This window comes from Danio rerio, chromosome 7 (genome assembly GCF_052040795.2).
Source record: "Danio rerio strain M-AB ecotype USA chromosome 7, GRCz13ab, whole genome shotgun sequence".
NCBI classification, from domain to species: domain Eukaryota; kingdom Metazoa; phylum Chordata; class Actinopteri; order Cypriniformes; family Danionidae; genus Danio; species Danio rerio.
The window spans coordinates 30838728-30853390 of record NC_141027.1 but is presented as its reverse complement, the minus strand read 5'-3'; the positions used below and the strand labels follow the sequence as shown (position 1 = coordinate 30853390).

Here is a 14663-nt window from a genome sequence, read left to right as displayed (position 1 = left end):
AACACAATGGACATTTTCACAGTGGAGATTCTACTGTAGCTCTGATTATTGACTATTGATAATGATATATAATGCACTGCACATATTCTGTGTATATTTTAGCATATTTGTTATGGCAAATAGTAAAAAAAAAGCATCTGAAAAAAAAAAGTAAAAAAAAAAAAAAGCATCTGAAAGAGTCGTTCTGTCATAAAACATTTTTGTGCACAGAACTCGAGTTTGTTGACGCCAAACATGATGGGTGCCAACAAAATCGTAAAAATGCTGACAGCTAATTCAAAGAAATTTTGGCCTTCACTCACCACCTTGTTTTTCAACAAACAAAGGACAATCTTTTATGAAACAAAACAGGTAGCCATTTTGAAAAAAAAAAAATAAATACTGCAATCTGAAGATATGCATTCGCTTTGTGTGAGGAACTAACTCCAAATAAAGTCAAATCAAGCTAAATGTACTGAATTCTGAAATTGTTAATTCTGATATGTGACCTCATATCAAGAACAATGTCTAGTTTACTATAAATTAAAACAACTAGAGTAAATTTAGTGTAGTTCCACATCAGCACAACATATTATTCTTTCTGTACTGCAGTTTTGCTAATTGCCATTTGAAATGCTTGAGATCTTTAAAACATGGATTCAGATTGGCTATTATTGCTTTTGTTGTGCAGCTGCTGGAAAAAAAATCATTCTGAAAATGATTGCAAGAATATTGTTCCTCTGTGCTGTTATCATTATAGACACAGTGTGAGCTCTGTTTCTTTTTTATTATTAAGAGTGATTTAAGAGCTATATCTTCATCATTATCTCTAGAATTATCTTCTCTGTAGTGTCAGAGAATCAGTCATTCAGTAATTTGCATCTCAAGTTTACCAAAAAGACTTCAGAAGTTGCACTCATGAAAGCAATAGAAAAATACAATGGCAATGGCAAATATGACTTAATAAGTAATAATACACAGTAATTAATGTTATTTGAGCCCAAGAAAGAATAGTTTTATGGGACATTTCAGGGCAGTAATTCTCAAAATCATGGTAAGCTAAGTTGATGAGTGAGACCACTGATCTACTTAAACTTACAATGATTTTGTAAAATGCAGTTTAGACCTGCTGCTGTTCAATGAACTTTGTAGCTAATTTAAAAAATTGGTACCACTTTATAAGTGGCCATACAAGTTGCCATAACTTCTAAGTAGTTGCATCAAAATATAAATACAATATACCTATGTTCATAATGTATTGCAGAACACTTCTGGTGCTCTTGAGGTGGAATAAGGTATAGGGTTAGAGACAGGTTTATGGGTATGGATAGGCTTGAGGGTGGGTTAAGGTGTTTTAAAGAGATTATGTTAAAGAGATGTGTTAAAGAGATGGGCAAGATTGTAATTATAAACCTAACAGAAAAGTTTATCAATCATTAGTACAAAGTAAAAATATATATTCGCGAGGCAGTGGCGCAGTAGGTAGTGCTGTCGCCTCACAGCAAGAAGGTCGCTGGTTCGAACCTCGGCTCAGTTGGCGTTTCTGTGTGGAGTTTGCATGTTCTCCCTGCCTTTGCGTGGGTTTCCTCCGGGTGCTCCGGTTTCCCCCACAGTCCAAAGACATACAGTACAGGTGAATTGGGTACGCTAAATTGTGTGTGTGTGTGTGTGTGTGTGTGTGTGTGTGTGTGTGTGTGTGTGTGTGTGTGTGTGTGTGTGTGGATGTTTGTGTGGATGTGTGCATAAAAACTTGCTGGATGAGTTGGCGGTTCATTCCGCTGTGGCGACCTCGGATTAATAAAGGGACTAAGCTGACAAGAAAATGAATGAATGAAAAACATATATTTGCACCATAATTACATTTTACCAAATGATTAATTTCAGGGTAAGTATATATAGTAGTTAAGGCCACTTAATAAAAAGTGGAACCAAAATGTTGTTTAAATGACAGCATGTTTTATGATTTTAGCATTTAATCACTTAAGTAGATAGGACTTGGAGCAGTATGGTCGCAAACAGCTACCCAAAATGACTGTCAATCAGACTTGAAAAGAACATTAATCTTAATGGATCATTATTGTATTAACATAAAAAATGCTTTTATACTGTGTTAGATTAAAAAAAAAACTTTAAGTCCACATGAACTGAAAGTTGCTGAGACATTTATTTCAGTATGTTTATGTACTGCCGACAAATATTTAAATAAAATAGGTCATTCCCTCATAGCAAACTAGCGATAAGAGGGGCGTGGTTATGAATACTGAGGCTGAAGCCGTCAAACTGACGTCAACAGAGAAGGACCGGCACTCCAAGCGTGGAGGCAAATTTGATTGAAGATTACAAAAACAACATTTTTCCAGTGAATTAACTTGCATGTAATAATTGTTCACCTAAAGAATATGCGCTAGCACAATAAACATTGTAACTTTTGATTTCACTCGGCATTTAAAACATTGAAAACTATTTAAATGAACGACTTTAATTAAACTTTTTAAAAGTGATTTCTCGTTCATTACATGCCACTGGCATTGCAAAAAATGCTCTGTGAAGATTTTTTTAATTGTCCTTTTGTGAAAAAAAAAAAAAACTAAACGTCTAAATGTTTGGGAACGGCACAAGGGGGTGAGTAAATGACAGAACGTTCAGTCATTCTTTCACCAACTATTCCATTGAGGATAAAGCATCTTCAGTGGTTATTAATTTCAGCTTCATAAAATGAATATGATGTCTGCAGTAGTGGTGTCTAATCAGACCTCAGGCTAAAGGGAATGACCTGAATAAAAGATGTTAATCCAGGTCATTTCCGTTGCTCTTTCATCTCTCTCTAGCTCTCTATCTCATTGTCCCTTTTGTGCCAACTCTCTCTCTCTGACTTTCTCTATAAAGCAGACTGACTCTCTCTGCCTCAGTTCCTATGTTATTCAAATGGCCATTTCTTTCTCTTTGTTGTGAAGTATGAGATCTGGCTATAGTCTACCAGCCGCCAGTAATGCACCAGACCTGCTGACATCTCAGCAGCCACAGGCCAGGTGCTTCTACTGGAGGGAAGAAAATCTATTCTCATCGATCTCCTTCTTCACATATAGGCTTCCTTTACAACACACTTTTCATTTTAAAGGCTTGCATAAGCCCCTCTCCCCTGTCATTTACACCCTATCAAGCCCTATATAAGGTTACGGGCTGCACGCTGTTCCGCTGTGCCCTTGTTTGCTTTATAGTAGAGCTGAGAAATGCTTCGCAAATGCATGGCTTAGTCATCCAGCAAGACACTGTACATCTTAGTTCAGTGTTTCTCAACCACCAACCCTGCATGTTTTGGATGTTTTCTTTGTCTATCACACCCTTTACAGGTGTTTCAGACTCTACTAATGAGTTAAAGATCTGAATCTGGTGTGTTTGGTTAAGAAGACATAGCAAATGTGTAAAACTGGTGGTCACCCAGGAACGTGGTTGAGAAACAGTCTTGGATGCAAAGGAGATCCTAAATATGGGTCAAGATCATCTGAGCTGAGATAATTAATGCAAGCTTCCTGTCTCAATTTATATATATTTACATAATGTGTAATATTTAGAAAAATAACTCCAAATTATTGAAGATGCAATAGGTAATTGTCTACTGAAACAATTTTTGTTGGTTCAAAGTCTCTACACATAATGATAGAAATCATTTAATTTAGTTGTCAAAATGTATTTACACGTATTGGTGCAGGACCAAAAAAAAATTTTTTTAAACAAAACGTTCGGCCCAAACAATATGATCTGCCTGTTAAAATATTTATGTTTTTGCGCAGAAAAGATTCACAGACATTTTTCAGAAAGAGAACTACAAGCAAAACATTAATAACCTAACTTCTTTAAGTTTGGTATTGTAAATATTAACTTTACTTTAAAGTTTCTCTTTAGTAAATGATACATGATCAACTCATTCTGATTATATACCCCTATATACATTTCTGGAAAGCAGATTTTTACCACGTTTTCAGATTTTACCACATTCTCGCCCTGTTATTTACTTGTTTTTTTTTTATTTTTAGATTCTTATTTTTAGAACCGTTCTGCATCGGACTCGAACTCCGTCATTGTGGTCAACTCCGCTCTGCATCTTAAGTTTGTTGATGTACATGTCGAACTACTGAAAAAACTAGTAACAGCTGAAAAGCCGTCCAAAAATAGGGAAAGTGGTCAGCTGGTAAGTTAGAAAAAGAACGATGCCATACCGCCCTGTAGTGTTAATTTTAAAGACAAGATACAGAAATACGTACTTCTGGCTACATAATTCGCGATCTCCAAATATGTATACAAGGGTACGTTTTCAGAATGAACCTATGATGTGTTGTAGTGATGTTGTCTAGTGCATGTTCATGCATACATGGCTTTGGATGGCAATTTGCAGGGAGGAATGTAAGCTTTTAGTGCAATCAGGTTAACGTCAGCATTTTCCAAGATCTTCTAAAGCATTTTTTTTTTAAATCTGTCATTTATCAATCAAAATATTATGATAATTATTAAATAATTAATTACAAATTAAATGCATATTAATAAAAAATAATATACAACTATCTCTTTATAAAACAAAACATGATTTTTTGTCTTAAAATGAAACCCTAATTTGTTTTGATGGTATGTTGGTCACATCCCAAAGAGAGGCTAGAAACTGTCTAATAAAGTCTGAGTTTGATTAGCGCTAAACCAAGGGTGACTAATAAGCCATGAAGTCTTTTGCAAGTGCTGACACAAGAAGTTTGGTAATGATTTAAAAGTCATTATCTCTCAACTTTTAAATGGCTTCTTTTAATGCCCTATACTCCAACTGGCAAAGTTGCCAAACCAAAAATGAGACCAAGACTTGGCCTAAACCCTCTGTAGTTCTTCTGTTAACATGCACTTCCTTCTGAAGCTTTTAAGCAAAAGCTGAAAAGAAGGGATGGAGGCCTGAAGCATTTCTGCAAAGCACTGCATGCAGTTGTTAAAGCAATTACATCTTCACACTAGACACAGACCTGTCAGCAAGGACTGCAATTGCTATTCATTTAATCCTAAAGACTTTAAAGCATCAAATATATGCCAAATATTAATGATGCATGTTGTCTGTTCAAGGACAGGCCGCACTGTAAAGCTGCCATGTGTTTGTAAGGCTTATTGATGAAATGAGAATCAAGAACACCTGCTGTCCTCTTATGGATGTGTGCCTGTTTATCCTGTTAAGGAAGTGTTGGTTTCTTTTACCTTGGATAATTAGGTGCAACTAAAATAAATCCGTTTTGGGGTCAATTAGTCAGAGCAAGCCCTCAGATCCACATACTTTCCCGAATAAATGGCATCTCCGTCTCCACAGTAAAGATCCCTGATCTGTCAAGCTGAGAGCGTGTGTGTCTGTGTGTCTCATTTTGAGCTAATGTCAGAATATAAAAAGGATTTAGCTTTCCACAGATGACTAACTCTCAGAAATCTCCTGAATCTGGGTGTTAGCATCTCCACTTCGTCTCTCCGTAATGATGTGAGCCCCAAACAGCTCACAGTTATCCTCCGGCACCGAGAGTCAGAACGACCAAATCTATCAGAAAAGTTTGCAAGAGACACACAGAATGCCTGCTGTCATACAAAGCTAAGTCTCTTCAGCACCTAGACTGGTGTACTGGGTGACAACAAAGAGCCTTCAAAATGTCATGAGATGACAAAAACGACAAAAAGTCTCAGACTTGTTTGAAATATCACATGTATTTCTACAGGTTTATCTTAACAGTATTTCCCCCTGTGTTAGTGGAAAATGGCATAGCAGACTCTAAAATAAATAGCAAAATCAATGGCTGTCAGTGTTTATGGATGGACAGCATAATTTCATAGCGCATTTGCTCAGAAAATATGTCTCAAGCTCTGTGACAGGAGCTAAAACAGGCTATTTTACACTGAACTGTGCAGATTTGTGGCACCAGAAAATTTAATAATAATAATAATAATAATAAGACTGTCAACCTGGCTACACTCAATTACACCAGTAAATGTTTTTGTTTGTTTGTTTGTTTGTTTTGTCTATTAAACCATTTTTAGGGACTGTTGACTGATCCCCAAAATGTATCTGATAAATGCGCATTCTTCCTGAAGCCAAATCAATAACCCTTTAACTCACACAAACCAGATGCTACATGTGAGCTGTAATACCCAAAGGCAACATTGGGTATTAACACTATTTTCACCCTTTCTTTTTCTCTAATTCTGGCTTTCTCATTTTTTTTTCTCTTTATACCTTGTGTAGTTGTAGTTTGAAATTGCAGTTTGAAACTGGACATAAACTGTATCAGTGTGTGGAAGCTTCAACATAGGCTCATTCTGAAAACGTAGCCCTATATGCATTTCCGGAGATCGCGAATTATGTAGCCAGAGGTACGTATGATGACTCTAATGACGAGGTTTAAGTCCATCAAAAAACGGTTCCAGAAAGCAAGTAAGACAAAAACCCAAAAATAAAATAGATAAGTGAATAACAGGGTGAGAATGTGTTAAAATCTGAAAACGTGGTAAAAATCCAACTGCCGCAAGAGCTTTTCTTTTTCTGGATTGCTTTTAAAAAACACTATTGGTTGGGTTTAGGGAAGGAGGGGGGAGGGGTGGTTGGTTGTTCAGTCAGTCTGTCAGTCAGTCAATTAACAATGTCCTCTGATGGATTTTTTTCGAGAACAGCTGCGAATGCCCCTCGCAAGAGAAATTTGAGATCTCAAAAAGTATACACAGCAGCCTCTTATGGATTTGCGAAAACAAAAACTGCAAAAAATATAGCTCCTGGGACGTATTTGGTGCTCTGCAGAAACATTTATAGGGGTACGTAATCAGAATGAGCCTGGGTTGGGAAGTTTTCACCATGTGTACACATGGGATAATGAACCAGCTATTTACTAAATAAATAAAAACATGCTAATTAATTATTGATTGGACTTTAAATATTGATTTGAAATTATTTTTATATAAATGAGACTGTGTTATTGACAAAAACACGACTCAGACTAACAAGACAAACAAAGCAACACTACTTCAGTAATACTAAATAAGTAAAAAATAAGTTAATAAAAATATTAAGACATTTTAATAGTGCAATCGACAAATCCAACCCAGGCTCATTATGGATACCTACCCCGTATACATTTCTAGAGAGTGCAAATTCACCACAGGAGGTACGTTTTTTGAAGTTTTTGTTTTCGCCAATCCACCAGAGGCCGATGTGTATGATTTTTGAGATCTCAAATTTCTCTTGGGAGTGCCTTTAGAGCCTGCTGTCTTGATGTAAATCCATCAGAGGCCACTGTCGACTGACTGACTGACTGACTGACTGACTGACTGACTGACTGACTGACTGACTGGCTGGCTGATCGACTGACTGACTGACTGACTGACTTACTGACTGACTGACTGACCGACCGACTGATACACCCACACTACCTTCCCTAAACCCAACCAATAGTGTTTTCAAAAGCAATTCAGAAAAAAGCCATCTGATTTTTACCACTTTTTCAGATTTTACCATGTTCTCAAGCTGATATTAACTTCTTTATCTCATTCTTTATCTCATTGCCTTTTAGAAATACGGAGGTAAACTGTCAGCTGGTAGCACAAAAAGAAACAGAAGTCATCAGCGGCGTCATACCACCCCATAACATCTTTTTATGAACACAAAAGAATATATTTTGAAAAATCTCTGCAAAGTAACCATTTTGGTGGCCATTGACTTCTTCAACTGTGTGAAAAAAGAGAAAGTATGAGCAGAGTAAATGATGACAGAATTTTCGGTTTTGAGTAAACTGTAAAAGAAAATAAAGGTAATGTAGGCAAACTATATGCAACATGAGAGTGTGTAATAGTAACATCAATCATGTATGTCTCAAGCTTTTAATTTGACCCATGACTTCTTTGAAAGTATTTCACAATGATTAATGCATGAATGACATGAATATAAAATGTGATAGGGATTTAATGCTATATATAGTAGTATGACCCAAAAATCTACAACTGTAATGAAAATATATGAAGTCTAAATTCCACATCACACTTGTACAGCCACTATGCCAGCTCTTAAAAGTCTATAAGGGCTAGCAGCAGCCACATACGCTCAATAGTATGTTCATGTTCAGGCAGAAATCACTGGCTCATCTAAATGCTAATAGAATGCGATCTCTTTGAGAAACAGGCTAGCTAATGATCGGCCTATTGAATACACAGAAAGCTTAAGTGCTAATAATGATATAACTAAAGCATAGTGAGGGAAAAGCAGCAGATAGAAAACACAACACCTGCAGACCATCAGAGACCTTGACTTTCAAGCCTACACGCATACACAACCTTCTGACAAAACATCTGCCTGACAGTAGTTGTCGATATTGGTTTACCCTTATTCCTTACTGGGGGATTTGGTTGTTAGTATTTACAATCCAGCAATCAACACAAAGCTAAATAACTGAACACGGACGATCAAAAGCTGCCACCTGGTGCTCTCCCAGTGATCAATAGTGTGTTCATGGCCTTCCTGGAATGTTCCGATAACAAGGCCAAAAATGACAAAATGCTGCAATATTTATTTTCACAAGCCGACAATGAGGGGAGCTGTTTTAGAGCCAATGCATGAAGAAATGAAAAGCAATTGCTATGTATTTAATTGGTAATTTATGCTTTCTATCATTGGGAAATCTGTTTTCTGATTTGTTGAATTAACAATGTTTATTAGAGTACTTTATTTTAAAATCAATTTAGCGCAATTTTGACAAGCAATCGGTACATTTTTAACTCTTACTACTTCTATCAGAAAAATTCATCAAAAGTGCACTTTTAAATCAAACAGTTCAGCAATTTTTTTTTTGTGCAGAACACAATCACAAAATATAATTTTTACTACAAAAAATAACTGTTTTATCTATATAAACATTTCATTCACTGTCTTTCATAAAACTATTGTCAAACTTTTGATTTGTATCTTCAGTTTAATACATTTGTCTATCATTTAATTTAACTGGCCTTAATGTTTAATCATCAGCTATGTTTCCACCAAAAGATATGAATTAGGTTTATGTGCAAAACTGGAATATTGTATACAACAGTGGTTCTCAACTGGTTTGGCCATAGAACCCACATTTTTACATGGTCATCAAGCCGCGACCCAAATTTTTAGGAATTATAATTCCTTTGTATTTATTTGTTAACATACACAACTAGTGACAGATATATCATAAGAACATCACCAAGACTTACAAATAAACAATATTTTACTGCTGTCATTTAACAAAATGTATTAAATTATAGAAATATTACAGAGTAAATACGTCAAATACTGTAAACAGTGGTTAGGGTAAGAAAAAATCCAGTTACCATTACCTAAACTGAACCTTAAGCCTTTTTGTCGTCAATATATGTAAATCCACACTTTACAAATTCGAGTCATACTCGCGCTGAAATTTCACATGTCAAACGGTACGGTTGTCGCATGCGCAATTCAAAATAAAAGTCCGATATAAGCAAAATGAGTTAAAATTTTTATTTTTGTTGCTTTTTTTTTATCACACACTCCACGACCCTTTGAAAATGTTCCCGCGACCCAACAGTTGAGAAACACTGGTATACAAGACATGCGAATAAAGCAGCGTTTCCATCCAACGAGTCAAAGAGAACAAAATTGTCACTTCCTGATTAACTAACGAAAAGTAAAAACTGAATTTGCTGTAGTAGAAGAAGCTGCGTGAATCTTTTCCTTATTAAATAAATGACTTGAGCCTCAAAAGACAATGCTGACACGTGATGAACGTGTGGTGGCATTTAAAGGCATGAGACGCAGAGCACAGACGCTTTTAACAATTCCGGAGGTCATTAATAATATAAAAACATTAATACTGAAATGATAAAAGTGTTTTAGAATGAGCAAAGCAACATTTCAGATGTTTCACAGTGTGCTCAGCCTGCTGGTTTGTCCATTCACACACATTTTTATCATCACATAATCTCTTCTAACAAAATGACATGACTTTTTTTATTGCGTATATAGTGGAATTTGTTCAGTAAAAGTGTATTCAATGTAGATTATGCACATCTTTTCTTATCGAATAAAAAGTTTTTCATACTAAGTAGTACGTATATGTTTCTAAGTTTCTAAAACGTACATTTTCTAAATTTATGCACATCTTGCCGTTTTCATCAACCGTTTTTTATGCGCATAAAAATAGGGAGATGGAAACATAGTTGATGACTCATTTATTATGTCCAAAGATTTGCAACTTGTCTATTTGTTGTATGATCATTTGTGAGTTAGTAAGAGCTTTCAGTCAAGAAACACCAATTACTCTACAGTAAATACCTTTTTGCTTCTGTATGCAAATGACTTGAGAGCTCCTTGATCACATTTTCATGTTGTCACTTTGTCTAAACATAAGTGTAAAATTTGCTGTGATGAGAGTGTATACAGTTTTACAGTACAGTAACACTCATTCAGCGTCGAGAGAGATTAGAAACCAATTACTGTTTGCTATTGAGTGAACTGATTAAAAACACTATATTGAAAAAAGTAACATACTGACTGTTGTTTGTGCTTTGGTGATTAAGCCAAATGCTCTCAATACATATCACAATGATCTTGAATTTTGAAACAATAATCTTGTGTAATTAAAATTTGTACAACCACAATGATGTCAGGTGTTGAAAAAAAAAAGGATTTTGAAAATGACTTGTAAGTGGTGTTAAAAAAGTGATCAGTTTAAAACTTTGTACTGAGTGATTTGAAATTGTAAACCTTATACAAAAAAAAGTACCAACCAATTTTTTTTAAATGTAGAATGATTAATTGACTAAACACTGACCATGTTTACGTGGACATCAGTAATCAAATTATTTGGCTCAATCAGAATAAAACAATAATAAAATTAAGGAGTTTTTTTTTTTTGTTTCAATATTTTTATTATCAGAAAATTTCACTGACATTTACTTGAAAGTACACTTTTTGTAGACATAAACATAAGACTTGCATTCAAACAATTAAAGATTTAAAAAGTAAATAAAATAATAATTGAAAACAACAGCAACAACAACCAAAAAACAGTCATGAAAATATTAATTACTTAATACTAATAAATAATAATAAAATAAATAAATAAAAACACGCATTCCCCCAACCAACCACCCACCAGTGCTATCCAACAGTAAACGTAGGTACTAAAGGCATAGTAAACATATTAATTACAAGTTTGTAAAAAGGAAATAAAAGGGGACCAAATTTTGCCAAATAACAGAACCTTGTCTATTAAGGTATATCTGATTTTAAGATTAAGGAGTTTACACAAGTTGCTTTTTAAATGTTTCTTTCATGATCCCGTTTTACATGTTATAGCACAAAGATCCATTAACGTGACTGATAATCATTGTCTTACTACGCTATCCACATTTCCTTTAGATTTTCATGTAATTTTGCATGTTTAATTTTAAATTTGTCCACTTTAACTGCAGTTTGGCACTTTCACTTTTGATTTAGAAACATGCATTCATGTCCATGTTGACAAACTATTTGATGCGAGTATGAAGTAATGACTGGTGTTTTAATGGAATTTGACACCGTACGCTGAATGGAAAAAAACCTCTGCATTTCGCTATGGTGTGTGTGCTCCTTTACTTACTCTGTAGGTGCAGAGAATAGTGCCAAACAGTTGTGTGTGTATTGAATATCATGTCGCAAAGTTTGGCGAAAAGTCCTAATAGTTTGATTAAGGTGTTTACATGTCTATACTGCACTTCAATAGTGCAACAAAAATCGGCATACTCCAAATGTATTTATTCGATTTCTGGTTAGTTTGATTATGATTTAAGTCAGTGGCGTAGCGGACGGGCCCGCAGGGAAACAACTCTTGGGAACAACTGTGGTCGGAACCAAAGTTCAGAGGTCTGTGTTCTCTATCCTCGATGCTCACACCGGAGAAGATGCGCCGCGCTGTTCCTCGCCGCCGGTTCTCATTAAAAATGAATGACTTCTGGCTACTTTAACGATCTCGCCGCTTTCGGTTTGTGATCGCTCCTCAGTTTGTGAGGGCTTCCCCGGGTTGTCGCTCCACCCCACTTCCCTTCCCCGCTCCTCAATTTGTGATCGCTTCCCCGTGTTGTCTCTCACCCCCCCCTGTAGGGGGGCCTCCGCATTTTGCGCTACGCCACTGATTTTAGTCGGATTAAGGCAATCATAAATCACTGTTTACATGGTAGACTCTTAATCAGAGTATTGTCTTAATCATAATAAAATCAGATTATTGGTGTCCATGTAAACATACTCATTGATTCTTTCACTGGTTTTAAACAGCCTTTGATCAATTGCAAACATTGTCCTATATACATTCTAGATAAAAAATTTTTATTAAATCCCTGTTACAGTTTCTATTGTACAGTTTTAATTATTATACAATTGTCTATTAATGATAATTAATTGTAATTTAAAGCTGTACTTTATATTATATACACAATGTGCCACTGGTAAATACAAACAAACAGTGATCTACAAAACTGTGCTCTCAGTTTCTTTCAGAAACATTAATACAAATTCATAGAATTGACAATGGCACATGATTGCAGTCTCATCAGATGTAAACTGAATGAAAACAGACATTAGGACAGGGAGATTTGTCCGCTCTTCACCTGTGGTCCCATTAGTTAGTGAATCCTCCACGTTATTAAAGACTGAGAGCAGGAGTAAATGGATCGTCTGATCTCATACTATTCAGTACGCTGAGTGTGGACTCATTCAAACGGAGACAATGGAGCCTGAACTGGGTAAAATCAAGTTAGCTCATTTAAATGCTAATGTACATGGATCTGAAATGGCGCGAGGCTAACTGTGCGGCAAAAAAAAAAAAAAAGATGTATCGCCCTTTCACAGAGCTGAACCTGGTCTGGATGCATTACTTTTTCCTGTTGTGTTTCACAGGCAAGACTTCAGCACTCCTCAAACTGAAAAGCACCCTGAGGATGATCCAGCAGTGCTACTCTAAATGCAAGAGGGAAGTTAGGCTTACATAAAGATAAATCTTCGATAGCTACACGCATTCGTTCTGTCAATGAGTCAGCTCTGTGTATATGAATAGCTGAAAACAGACGCTGCGGAGATTTAAGGTGCTGTTGTCCCAGCAGGGACGAGCCTGGTGACCTTCAGACTGCAGTAAACACCAGCAGCTAAAGCACAAGCCCAAATGACCCATCACAAATATCAACAGAGCATCATCTCTCAACAGAGAACAGGTCAGCGCAGCCTTTCCACATCAGCAGAGAAAAACCCTGCGCTGCAAAAATACGCGCTCCCTTCCTGCCTCAAAAAGAATGATTTGTGTATTCGTTTTTTTCAAGTGTAGACGTTTATTGACAGATACACAAAAGGCAGCAGGAAGGCAGATGGAGCTTTTCTGCTGGTGCTACATGAGTCATTCTGAGACTAAATTCAGTGGGCTGCATTTTCAACACGGCCGCTGCATGAAACACAAAAGACATTTTCCCTCGTATCTCTTTTCCCCAGGAGAGATACAGGTGACTGAATGTGGTTGTAGCAAATTACATGCAAGAGGGGGTCAATCAATACTACCAGAAAGCATGTGCGCGTGTCCTGTGAACAGATTAATCTGAAAGATTCTTATTAAATAAGCTATGCATAATATTAGATATATCAAACAGCTAGTACTTTAGAGATTTAAATTAATACACATTGGCAAGAGAAGTACTACTATCATACACTGTAAAAAACGCAGGGTTCCACACAACTTATTTATGTTGTCCCAATTAGGGTTGGGCGATGTTGACCAATTTGGCATTGTACAAGGGCTAATGCAGGGCCGGAGTGGGACTCCTTTTTAGCTCTGGAGTTTCAAGCCTTAGACCGGCCCACCTCAGTCGACGACTGACAATATTAAAATAACCTCATTTCCAATTCAGTTTCAAATGACACTAACACGTCTTTTTCAAGGACACAGCTGCTTTAGAACTTCAAATGTTTTTCAAAAATATGAGAACATTCATTCTTTATAGATATCCAGTCGTTTGTAACAGTCGTCACACAAAAAAAATATGTACCCCTACATAAGTAACCCAAACAGTATTTTATGTCTTAACACTGAAAAAAAAAACATATTTTACTCTGGTGAGGTTCGAACTCGGGTCGGCTGCGTCAATGCGTAACGTGCTAACCACTAGACTACGATGGCACTGTTAAGCACTGCAATGTTATCTGCTCCTATTGATGTCTACTCTTTTTTTACCTTAATCTTTTTCTCCCCATTTTAGATTTCTGATCAAGCTATGTTAAGATTAAAAGTTAAGATTTATTAATGTAGTAGTAGTGTAATATTCATTAATATTAATTAATATTCACTAAGGTGCCGCTGTTTGGGGTGGAATGGGGTGCAGCCCGCAGGTTAATGATGATCATCATTAACCTGCGGGCTGCATTTAGCTCACGGGGCTGCGAGAAAATAAATAAAAAGAGCGGAGCTGCGGCAAAATAATTATTAAAAACAGTGAGGTTATGGTCAAATAAACAAATAAATTTAAAAAGTGCAACTGCTGAGAGTGCAAGCAGCTAGGGACACCGGCCCTCGCAGCCAAAAAACGGACCGGCCCACCGGGAATTCTCCCGGTTCTCCCGATTAGCCAATCCGGGCTTGGGCTAATGTGAAACATTGCAGTAAAAGCATGAA

The 14663-nt window shown here is 36.3% G+C and overlaps 1 protein-coding gene and 1 long non-coding RNA gene across 11 annotated transcripts in view; one reads left to right on the top strand and one right to left on the bottom strand.

Moving 5' to 3' along the window:
• Positions 1-14663, bottom strand: part of apba2b (amyloid beta precursor protein binding family A member 2b) — a 246004-nt gene that overhangs the window by 219645 nt on the left and 11696 nt on the right. The window lies entirely within an intron of this gene.
• LOC147836009 (uncharacterized) lies at positions 3955-9935 on the top strand. The gene is made up of 4 exons (XR_015495792.1): positions 3955-4096; positions 4153-5669; positions 5723-6279; positions 6415-9935. It is a non-coding gene; the product is annotated as an uncharacterized LOC147836009 (long non-coding RNA).